The sequence below is a fragment of the Quercus suber genome, unplaced genomic scaffold (genome assembly GCF_002906115.3).
Source record: "Quercus suber isolate HL8 unplaced genomic scaffold, Cork oak 2.0 scaffold_85, whole genome shotgun sequence".
Classification (NCBI taxonomy): domain Eukaryota; kingdom Viridiplantae; phylum Streptophyta; class Magnoliopsida; order Fagales; family Fagaceae; genus Quercus; species Quercus suber.
The window spans coordinates 39,429-50,715 of record NW_027069550.1 but is presented as its reverse complement, the minus strand read 5'-3'; positions in this window follow the sequence as shown (position 1 = coordinate 50,715).

The window sequence follows — 11,287 nt, the reverse complement described above, 5'->3', positions numbered from 1 at the left end:
GCTTAATGGAATTTTACTTAATTAACCACCCTTTTCTTCCTTAATTTTTATATTTTACCAAAAATTTGTTTTTTTGCCTCTGCACTTTAAAAAGTTTGTTTTTTTCTCATTAAACTATTGAAAAGTTTTTTTTTCAACTCTAACCTATTGAAAAATGTGTTACAAAATGGAATGAATTATTTAGGGATTTTTTAGAAAATAATCACAAAACCCAAACAATAGCATAAGTTAGGCAACGTTTGAAACTATATTGGTTAATAACAATTCGAGTATAGAGAAATCGATTTCACTGTTTATACGCTCACTGTTCATACGCTTTTTGCCAGCAGCCAAGATGCCACGTAGATAAAGAAATCGAGTCCTTTGGACTCATTTCTTATACATATAAAACGACTTCACTGGAGTCGATTTCTTTGTGTAGAAACCGACTTCAGTGAAGTCGTTTTCTTTGTGTAGAAACCGACTCCAGTGAAGTCGATTTCTTTGTCTCGTCAATCCATCACCAGTCTCGTCCTGTCTCGTCCCACAGGCTGAACGCTGAACAAGTCATGTGTAGTGAACAGAAAATCGATTTCAGAGTACTCGATTTTCGTCAATGATCCCCCTGCCTCCACGTGTTGCCATAGGTCCCAGCTAGGACCTTTTCTGCTCCTTACCGTAGGGCACCTTCTTAAGAATCACCTCTACTCTTAAAGAATCACCTCATTTTCTAAAAAACTCAACTCTTGGTACCTCATTTCCTAAACACTCATCTCACATAAACACTCTCAGGTAATGTTTTTACAATATTATTTGCTAGTTTTTTTTTTTTGAAGAAAATATTTAGAACATATTAGGAAAAGTTTTGTTTTTGTTATTTGTTAGTGTAAATATTGTGATTAATTTATTTGTTAGTATATTGCTAGTTTTTTTTTTGGACACATTTATAAGATCATGAATCTACTTAAGAAAAAATATCTATAATGACTAGTAATATTATGATTAATTATTGGGAAATTTTTTTTTAAGAAAATATTTAGAGCATATTAGGAAAAGTTTTGTTTTTGTTATTTGTTAGTGTAAATATTGTGATTATTTGCTAGTTTTTTTTTTTTATTCTTTAATTAATATTAGGACACATTTATATAAGATCATGAATCTACTTAAGAAAAAATATCTATAATGGCTAGTAATATTATGATTAATTATTGGGAAATTTTTTTTAAGAAAATATTTAGAACATATTAGGAAAGGTTTTGTTTTTGTTATTTGTTATTGTAAATATTGTGATTAATTTATTTGTTAGTATATTGCTAGTTTTTTTTTTTGGACACATTTATAAGATCATGAATCTACTTAAGAAAAAATATCTATAATGACTAGTAATATTATGATTAATTATTGGGAAAATTTTTTTAAGAAAATATTTAGAACATATTAGGAAAAGTTTTGTTTTTGTTATTTGTTAGTTTACATATTGTGATTATTTGCTATTTTTTTTAAATTAATATTAGGAGACATTTATATAAGATCATAAATCTACTTAAGAAAAAATATCTATAATGACTAGTAACATTATGATTAATTATTGGGAAAAAATTTTTAAGAAAATATTTAGAACATGTTAGGAAAAGTTTTGTTTTTGTTATTTGTTAGTGTAAATATTGTGATTAATTTATTTGTTAGAATATTGCTAGTTTTTTTTTTTTGGACACATTTATAAGATCATGAATCTACTTAAGAAAAAATATCTATAATGACTAGTAATATTATGATTAATTATTGGGAAATTTTTTTTTAAGAAAATATTTAGAGCATATTAGGAAAAGTTTTGTTTTTGTTATTTGTTAGTGTAAATATTGTGATTATTTGCTAGTTTTTTTTTTTTATTCTTTAATTAATATTAGGACACATTTATATAAGATCATGAATCTACTTAAGAAAAAAATATCTATAATGACTAGTAATATTATGATTAATTATTGGGAATATTTAGTACATAATTGTTTGGGACTAGGTTTTCAATGCTGGTTTTATTGTTGCTAGCTAGATTGAGAGCTTTTGTTTCAATTTCTAAGTGGTGGTTAATATATTAATCTCAGAAGTAAATTTGGAAAAATGTTTTATGCTCGACTCTCTTGTCCCATACATACAAAAATTATATTAAAAGAGTTAATCTATTATAAGCACAATGCAATAAAATTTACAACTTCAACTTATCAAAAAAAAAAAAAAAAGTTTACAACTTCCTAAACACCGATTGCAAACATATAAAACCAAAATTTTCAAGGACAATTATGATAAAATATAATGTAAAAGGATAATAAGAGAATATTCAGCACGTGTATGTTCTTCTATAAGTAACTAGTTTCCCCATAGGCTTGAGTCCTTGGACCACGGAAGACCTTGGTTCAGTCTAATACCTAGGTGTTTTTCTGTAAGTAACTAGTTTCTCTATAGGCTTGAGTCATTGGACCATGCAAGACCTTGGTTTAGTCTAGTACCCAGGTATATTTGGGTGGTTAGTTTTCTCATAGGCTTGAGTTCAAGGACCATACAAGGCCTTGGTTTTGTCTAATGCTTATGTTCTTTTGTAAGTAACTAGTTTCCCCATAGGCTTGAGTCCTTGGACTATGCAAGACCTTGGTTCAGTCTAGTACCCAGGTATATTTTGGTGGTTAGTTTTCCCATAGGCTTGAGTCCGAGGACCATGCAAGACCTTGGTTCTGTCTAACGCTTATGTTCTTATGTACGTAACTAGTTTCCCCATAGGCTTGAGTCATTGGACCATGCAAAACCTTGGTTCAGTCTAGTATCCAGGTATATTTGGGTGGTTAGTTTTTCCATAGGCTTGAGTCTGAGGACCATGTAAGGCCTTGGTTCTGTCTAACGCTTATGTTCTTCTATAAGTAACTAGTTTCCCCATAGGCTTGAGTCCTTAGACCATGCAAGACCTTGGTTCAGCCTAGTACCCAGGTGTTCTTCTGCTTGGAGTGAAGGAATTTGTCCCCTGCGCTGGGAAGTTTGTTTTTGGCGTGATGACGGCCTCGGCCTTGCTTCGCCGAAAGTGGGCTATTCCTTAGGCGGGGCCCTTGACCCCGTGCTGCCTTGGATAGGGGTGGCTCGAATTTCTATCCTCACGCGTGACAGTAGCCCCTCCTTTGCTCTAAGTTTCCGCCCTCCTCAATCACGAGGCGTCTCATGACTGTTCGCGTTCCGTGCTTGACGCTTCGATGTGCGAGGCGTGCTCTCATTAACATCCTTGTGGATCAATGCAGATCCAGCAGTTGATGGCTTCTTTGGAGTTCGGTCAAGATTAATGTCACTGATAATTCTTCTTTCGAATTTCGTGTGAACCAATTCCCACCAACCTTTGCCTTCTATATAAGGCTTTCCGGGGGAATTGTCCTTCCACACTCCACGGACCCTCCAGTTAAATAGGAAACATAGCCCTTTAGCCCTCCGAGCCCCTTCAATAACTTTGCTAGGATTGTGATCAAAGTTTGGAGGAATGAGATGGCTTTAGATAAGGGTGAGGGCACGCATGCCAAAGTCCCCCTCCTTCGATTGAGAGCCGTTGCAGTTGCAGTTCGCGTCAGACTTCTGACACGGCAAGGTTTAGGTGTCATCTTGATGGTGTCGTGCATGACAGTCAAGAGGGAGGTCCATGAAGTACATAACGCCTTTCTCTGGTGCGCGTCCATGCTTGCCCTTCAAGTTGGCAGTGACTCGTGCCTGGCCTACTCGCCGGTGGAGGCTCGTAAGACTACGTCAGATCCAGTGCCCGGGTGTTGCCGCCTCCAATGGTTAATCACCATGGGGTTGGGAGAGCATCAAGGGAACGTCATGGGGAGGGGCCATCAGACGGTCTTGCATCTGCTCCTCTCTTCGCGCCGGCACCATCCCCACCGACCTGGGGATTATTGGTAGCCTTGAAACAAGTTTGCCTCAGCCCTCCCCTCTAGGGTTAGCTTTAGAACAGGCCCGTCTGGGCCTCTATTTGTAGAATTAGCTTTAAAACAAGCCTGTCTGAGCTTCTGTTTGTATTATGTATTTATTTTCTATTTAATAAAATGCTGCAATGTTTATTCCTTTTTCTTTTTCTCTGAATCTTCTGCGTTTCTGCAATGATTATCTCTTATGCAAACGCGTCATTGTTTGTTGTTCCTTCTATCCTTTTTTTTTTTAATGGGATTCGGGATTGGTGTCGCCGGTGGTGACGAAAAACTACTTAACCTTGTTCAAGCTCCCAACGGGGGAATCATTGACCGTTGCGCTTGCTAACACACTAGTTCTTCCCACAGACGACGCCAATTGTAGGGACCGGGTTTTAGCACTTTTACTGTTGAGAGAGTGAACTCAAACCCAATTAGCCCAGTACAATGAATTTGTAGAAAGTGGATTCAAGAACTAAACCCTAGCAAGCAGACAACACCCAATGTGGCATTCACCTCCATCGAAGGCTGGCAGACCAAGATTACCCTTCGAGGTGTGCCCTCAGAACCGGTCCGAAGAGCCTGACGGTGGTCTCCCTCTCTCCCAGGGGATCGACTAGGGCCCAAAAAGCCCTCTTAGCTGATCTGTTTCTTCCCCTTTTATAGCCCTTTTTTCACAACCTCTCTCTTCCACTTGTTGATCATCCATGCCTCTCTCTTCTGACCGCCCGTCCCATCAGCCGCTTTACCAGCGCTTATGTGAGTTGCAGCAACCAAGGCTGCCCTGTCCAGAGGTCACATCTCCATTAGTGCAGCCAGGGGGTTAGGTGAGCGCATTTAGTGTGGAGGTGACAGCTTATCCTGGACTTACTCCTCCGCTTAGTGTTGGTCTCGGTTAGCTGAGGGTAGGGTCATCCTCGGCAGTGTTCCTGGCAACTTAGACTTTTACAATTCATCCTCAGACGTTCCTTCCTCCTCGGCATGGGCCTTGGGCCGGATGTAAAGTAGGCCGAGGTTGCCAAGTTCTTAGGCCCCACAGATAAGTTTGATGGGGAGGGGTAAATTTTGCTTTGGCAATCTTTTGGGTTCTTTGTCTTTTCTGACCACATTTGCTTTATCATTAAATTGATGAGTTTGAGTTTTCCAAAGAGTGTTGTCACTTAATTGATACTTCCCAATGTTTTTACCCGAAATGTCTAGGGTGCAAATCACCCATTGCATATCATAAATATTGAATTATATATCTATATAGGGGTGTCAATGTTTGACATGACCTATGAACACAATACAAACATGATATGGGCTTTTACAGGTTATGGTTGAGCCTTACCAGGTTTGGGTCATAAACAAGTCGATTGAAAATGACATGATGAGAAACATCTCATAAGCGGGTCAACTTGTGTGACTCGCAATTGATACATTTGACATGCTAATTTATGTGTATCAACCCAAAAGGACCCATTTAACATAACCCGTTTAACTTGTATAACATATTTATATTCATTTTATTTTAGATTTTTTAGATACAATTTTTATATTCAAAGTATATTTTAAACATAAAAAGAAAATAAGAGAGACATAAACTATGTTATATTTTTTATATTTAACATTTGGTGAGTTTTGTGAATGTTATATTTTTGTTGAACTATATTATTTTGAATTTGGGTTGAAATGTATGCACTTCTTTTGGGATGTAAAAAACTTATTTCTAGATGGATGGTACTACATTATAGACTTAATTTTTATTAAGTACTTCAATATTATTTTGAACTTTTGGACGAGTGTTTTAAGTGTTTGATATTATTATTAACTTTCAAATTGCATGCTTGATAGGTATTTTGGTGTTATGAGTTCGAATTAAATTTATAACAATATTAATTATGTTCTTTTTTGAAGTGGATTAAATTAATGTTAGTTTTAAACCCCTATAAAAACATTGTATTTAATCAGTTTTGAATCCTACAAATGTCTCTACATAAACCTCCAAACCATGACTCCAAGACCACCCTTAAATGTTTTCTCCAACATAAACCTCTCGTCTACAACTTTAAGATCACACTTGAAGGTTTAGATCCAACACTCTTGATGACTGGTTTGCAGCAACTTTAGATCTACCTGTTCAGATTATGTATAGATTGATTTTTAGTAGTGACTTTGAAAGGGGAAGGCACATAACCTTTTAGATCTCAAAATAATAGCTCCAAAGTCTTGAAAAACGTGACTTAGGGTTTTCTTTATATAATTATTGAAGTAGATCTAAAACCCTAATCATCTGATGGGTTGATGGGCTGAATTTTTGATTCTGCACATATGCATTTCGATAGGTCGAACTAAAGTTTCGATCGGTTAAAACTGTTAAAATTTATGATCCTTGAATCACTTGAAATCTTGTTCTTGCACACTTAGTAGCAATACTTTTAGCATTGTCTAGACATTCTTATAGACTCTATGAACTATAACTAGACAAGATTATGTTCACGTATTTGCCAACAAAACTATACAAATATAGAACTTAACAATTTGTATCAACCCAACCTGTTTGATATTAAGCGGGTTGAAATGGGTCGTGTCACATTTATGTCAACCCAACATGATCTATTTATTAAGCGTGTCAAGTGGATCATGTTGTGTTAACCCATTTCAATAATAAGTCGTGCTAAGGTTGAAGGGTCATGACACGATTATTAAATCAGTCAAGTTCCGGTTGAGTCATTTAGCCAAATATCCTTGTCTCAACACAACACGAACACGAGATGCTAACTTTATATATATATATATATATATAATAAAAGATAAGATTTGAGGGTTTTTTGTTTTTGGATTATGTTAGTGAAATGATGTGGTCAAATAGTAACCATTTATTATAAAGGAAATATGGTGATTTAAAGAACTCTATATAGTAGAGTTCCCTATAGACTCTAGAGGATCTCTCTAGATAAACATTTATAATTTTTTTAAAAGAAGAATATTTAGATTTTTAATATCTAATTTAAATCATGAAGTTAACCAATTTCAAATGGAGATAATCATTTTCCTATCTTTGGGTTGTTTCATTTAGACTATATCATAGTGGTGTACATGCCAAAGAATGCCAGAAAGATTTAGAAGAAATTCGAGAACAATGAAAACCCTAGGAAAATGGCAAAGATGTCCTAATTCAAAAAGTTGTGCGAATTACTTGTGTAAATCTTGAACCCAAAGAGATGGAAGCCAAAGATAAAATTGGACAGTGACATATAAGTCAGAAGTGAAGAAACATATATAAGTAAAGCTACTTAAATCAATGATGAATTTCTTGACTCAAAAAATTGTTCTTTCATTTATAAATAATGAGAGTTAGAGATACCAGAATGAGCAAAAATATCTGTATTCTGTTCCCTCTAGGCTGTATGACAAGTACGTAATAGTAATATGTACGTTAATTAGTCTATCTTGTAACCTGTGGCTACAGTTAAGTTAGAAACTCAGGGCCTGTTTGATAACATTGTTTGAACAACAGTTTTCGTTGTTTAAATAATATAACATGTATTTTCACAACAATTTTTCACATACACGTATTTTCATAATATTTAAATAATGTTACTAGAATAATATTACCAAACCGCCTCAAATTCTTCAATCAAGATTCATTACCTTGATTCTTACGCTTTCAAAAATAAAATTCATTATCTTGTTGTATAAAATAACATATTATTGTGATCCAAATTCTTCAATCAAGTACTAATTGCTAAACCCACCCTACTAGCTAGAAATTATATTATATTATAATAATACTTCTCCATCGCTCTTGCAGGCATTATTTTATTTGCCCGTTGATAATTGTTCGTTCCCTTCTTAAAAGATCTGCGATGACAAACAATAATTTCATATTTGCAATCATCAATGAGAGCGCAACTTGTTTCTAATTTTTTTTTCTTTAAATAATAATCATAATAGTTAATAATTATAATAACAATAAACAAACAATGGAGCTCAAGTGGGACGAAATATTTTCTTGAATTGTCCCCATAACCAAAAAAAAATTGTTATGTCAAATAACTCAATAATTACAATCATTAATGAGAGAAAGTGGTTCAGATTTATTTGATATAATAATGATAATAATAATAATAATAATAAACAAACAAATAGAAGCTCAATGGGACTAAATATTTGAATATTACAGGAAAAGGCATAGCTGCAAATTGATTTGGAGTTATCATCTTGCAACCTACTATACAACTGAAAAGATCATTTATGCGTAATTTTAGTACAAGACTTTTTTAATAAAACATGTGATTTGTTTAAATAATACACATGAATAGTTTTTTAAATCGCCACGTAAGAGCGTTCACATCAATCTTCTCAAACTTTTAGCTAAACTAACCGATAAAACTTTACTTTTTATAGTTCTTTATTTCTCTACTCTATTTAATATTATTATTTCTTTCTCCAACCTCTTTCACCATTTCCCCATTTGGCCATTTTTAGACTTCTTGGCACCACCGCAATAAACCAAGACTTCACCCTTTTATTCTCTCACATTCACCCTTTCCCCATTTTGTTCTGTGTTCACCTAACTACACATACCTTCACTATTTGAGTAACAAGAATACAGTGACAGAAAATGTGAAGATGCGGTGATACAAATGACTTAAGCTACAGGCCGTTCGTATTCAACATTTAATAGAACTGCAAGTCCTATATGCTATTGCATTCTTTAGAATCATTAGAGTGTCATGTGCTTACTTAGACATATGTCTTTTTCTATTGTAATTATCTTAGTGAGTGGCACTAGGCTCTGTTAATTGAATAGAGTCTGATAGACAAGGCAATTATCCTCGTCCAAAAGAGCCAGCCTAGACGAGGATAGAATGCCATAAAGACAGATACCTAATACCCCGATGGTTACATATCAGGGATGAAACCGTTGGGGCCTCCATTAGGGCCAAATAAAGTAGGCCTGAGATGTTACCAAATAAGCCTTCAAGTCACCATTCAAGAAGGACAACGGCTAGTAAGAAAAGCCTATTTATAGGACCTACCAAATCCTAGACAAGGTACATATTCACACTAATCATTTTACTCTCATTATTGAATTCTCTCTTCTCTGAGCTCCATTCGCTGACTTTATCATCGGAGACTTTATGGCTAGCACCACACCGGCGACCACCTGAGAGGATTCCCATTTTTTCACTAACCTTGCAGAAACTTGGACGAACTTGTATTGGAAATCTTTTGGATGAACCCTATTACTGACGTTCTCAACATCATCAGTTTGGCGCCATCTGTGGGGATGAAAAGTTTAGACCTTCGTTTGAAATCCTAGTCCCGTTTGGTTCCAATATCTAGATGGAGTCCAATACTTCACAAGATTCTGCAGCATTATCTTTGCAAATTCAGACACTTACAGCTAGCATGGAAGAACTCACCAAGCAAAACCAGGAGATGAGGCTACAACTGCAACAAGAAGAAAATCGTTCACCTTTGAGGGTTGGGACTAACATGAATAATGACGAAGATAGCCACAGGAGAGATGATTACCGACGATCAAACTCTTCGAACAAAGCCAATTCAGACCTACTTAGAGACATGAGAAAGGAAATGGATGAGTTGAGAAATGCAATGAGGGAAAAGACGGAATGGAATTTGGACGGGATGGTCAGAAGGACAGACTCGCCCTTCACTGCAAAAGTCCTAGAGTGTTCCTTGACCCCGAAGTTTTGTCTGCCACAACTCGAATCATTTGATGGATTAAAGGACCCGCTGGACTGTATCACTACCTTCAAAACAACTCTAAGTCTACAGCAACCCCCAAATGAGATATTGTGCTGCTCCTTTCCTACCACCCTCAAGGGAGCAAAGCAAGTGTGGTTTAGTAAACTAGCAATGCCATCCATTGACAACTTCGAGCAATTCCTTCATGCGCTATTTCATAGGTGGGCAACGTCAGAAGAGACTAGCGGACCATTTGCTCACCATTAGGTAAGGAGAGAAGGAGCCCTTGAGGTCATACGTGAAATGTTTTACCAGAGAAGTTCTAGAAGTTGACGAAGCAGATGATAAGGTGCAGTTACCTACTTCTAAAGCAGCTTTAAAATCCAGGAAGTTCATAGTTGCCCTTGTGAAGAGCCCACCAAAGACAATGGTCAAGATGCTTCTAAAAGCCTGGAAGTACATGAATGTAAAAGACGCCCTAACTGCGATAGGGGAAGAAAGTAGGCCTAAAGGGAAGGAAAGTGTCAGGGAAGACCGAAAGGGACACAAGAGGGAAAGGAATGATCGTTAGACCAACTCCGATGGAAATAAGAGAAGAAACGACAAAATTCCATGGATGGTAAAATTCACTCCTCTAGTGATGCCTGTCGACAAAATTTTAGCGCAAATTAAGGACGATCATCACCTTAAGTGGCCAAAACCACTTCATTCCTTGCCAAATTTACAGGATAAGAGGAAATATTTTCGTTTCCATAAAGACCATGACCATTACAATAAGGATTGCAGAGACTTGAAGGAGTAAATAGAAGAATTGATTTGGAAAGGAAAGTTGCAAAAGTTTGTAAAAAAGAGGCGAGTCTAACCAATCTAAGGACGATTGCAGAGAGAAATTTGAAAACCCGCCCATAGACAAAGACTAGTCATACAACTGTCTGCAAAGCACGATCGGAGAGATAAAGATGATTGCTAGAGGACCATCTACCGGTGGATCTTTCAAATCCCTTAAGAAGTCCCAACAGAGACTTATGAACAACGTTAACTGGATACATCCTTTGAAGTAGAGAAGATGACCAAGTATGAACATCCTATTCTCGAAGGAAGATGCTAGAGGCGTGAAGCAGCCACATAATGACCCCCTGGTCATCATGCTTATGATAAAGGGGATTTAACACCAAACGAATTCTTGTCGACAATGGTAGCTCTATTAACATTATTTACCTCTTAGCTGTCCAACAACTGAAGGTGGATTCCAAGAGGTTGCAACCATCCAAATCTCCCCTCGTCAGCTTCAACAAAGACCGGGTGTACCCCAGAGGAATAGTGACACTAATGGTCGCAGCAAGATCCTATCCCTTACAAATCGCCAAACAGCTTGACTTCCTAGTGGTGGATTGCCTGTCATCATACAACGTGATCATTAGAAGACCCACACTCAACCGTTGGAAAGTAGCAACGTCTACGTACTGTCTAAAGGTAAAATTCCCAACTGAACACAGTGTTGGCAAAGTCAAAGGAAACCAGGTGTTAACCAGAGAATGCTCCCAAGTTGTTCTAGCCATGAAGGAAAACCACACCTAGATGATTGGGGAGAAAGAGAAAGAGAAGGTGGAAGCATTAGAAACGGTAGAGTTGGTAGACGGAGAACTAACGAAGATGACAAAAATAGGGACGAACCT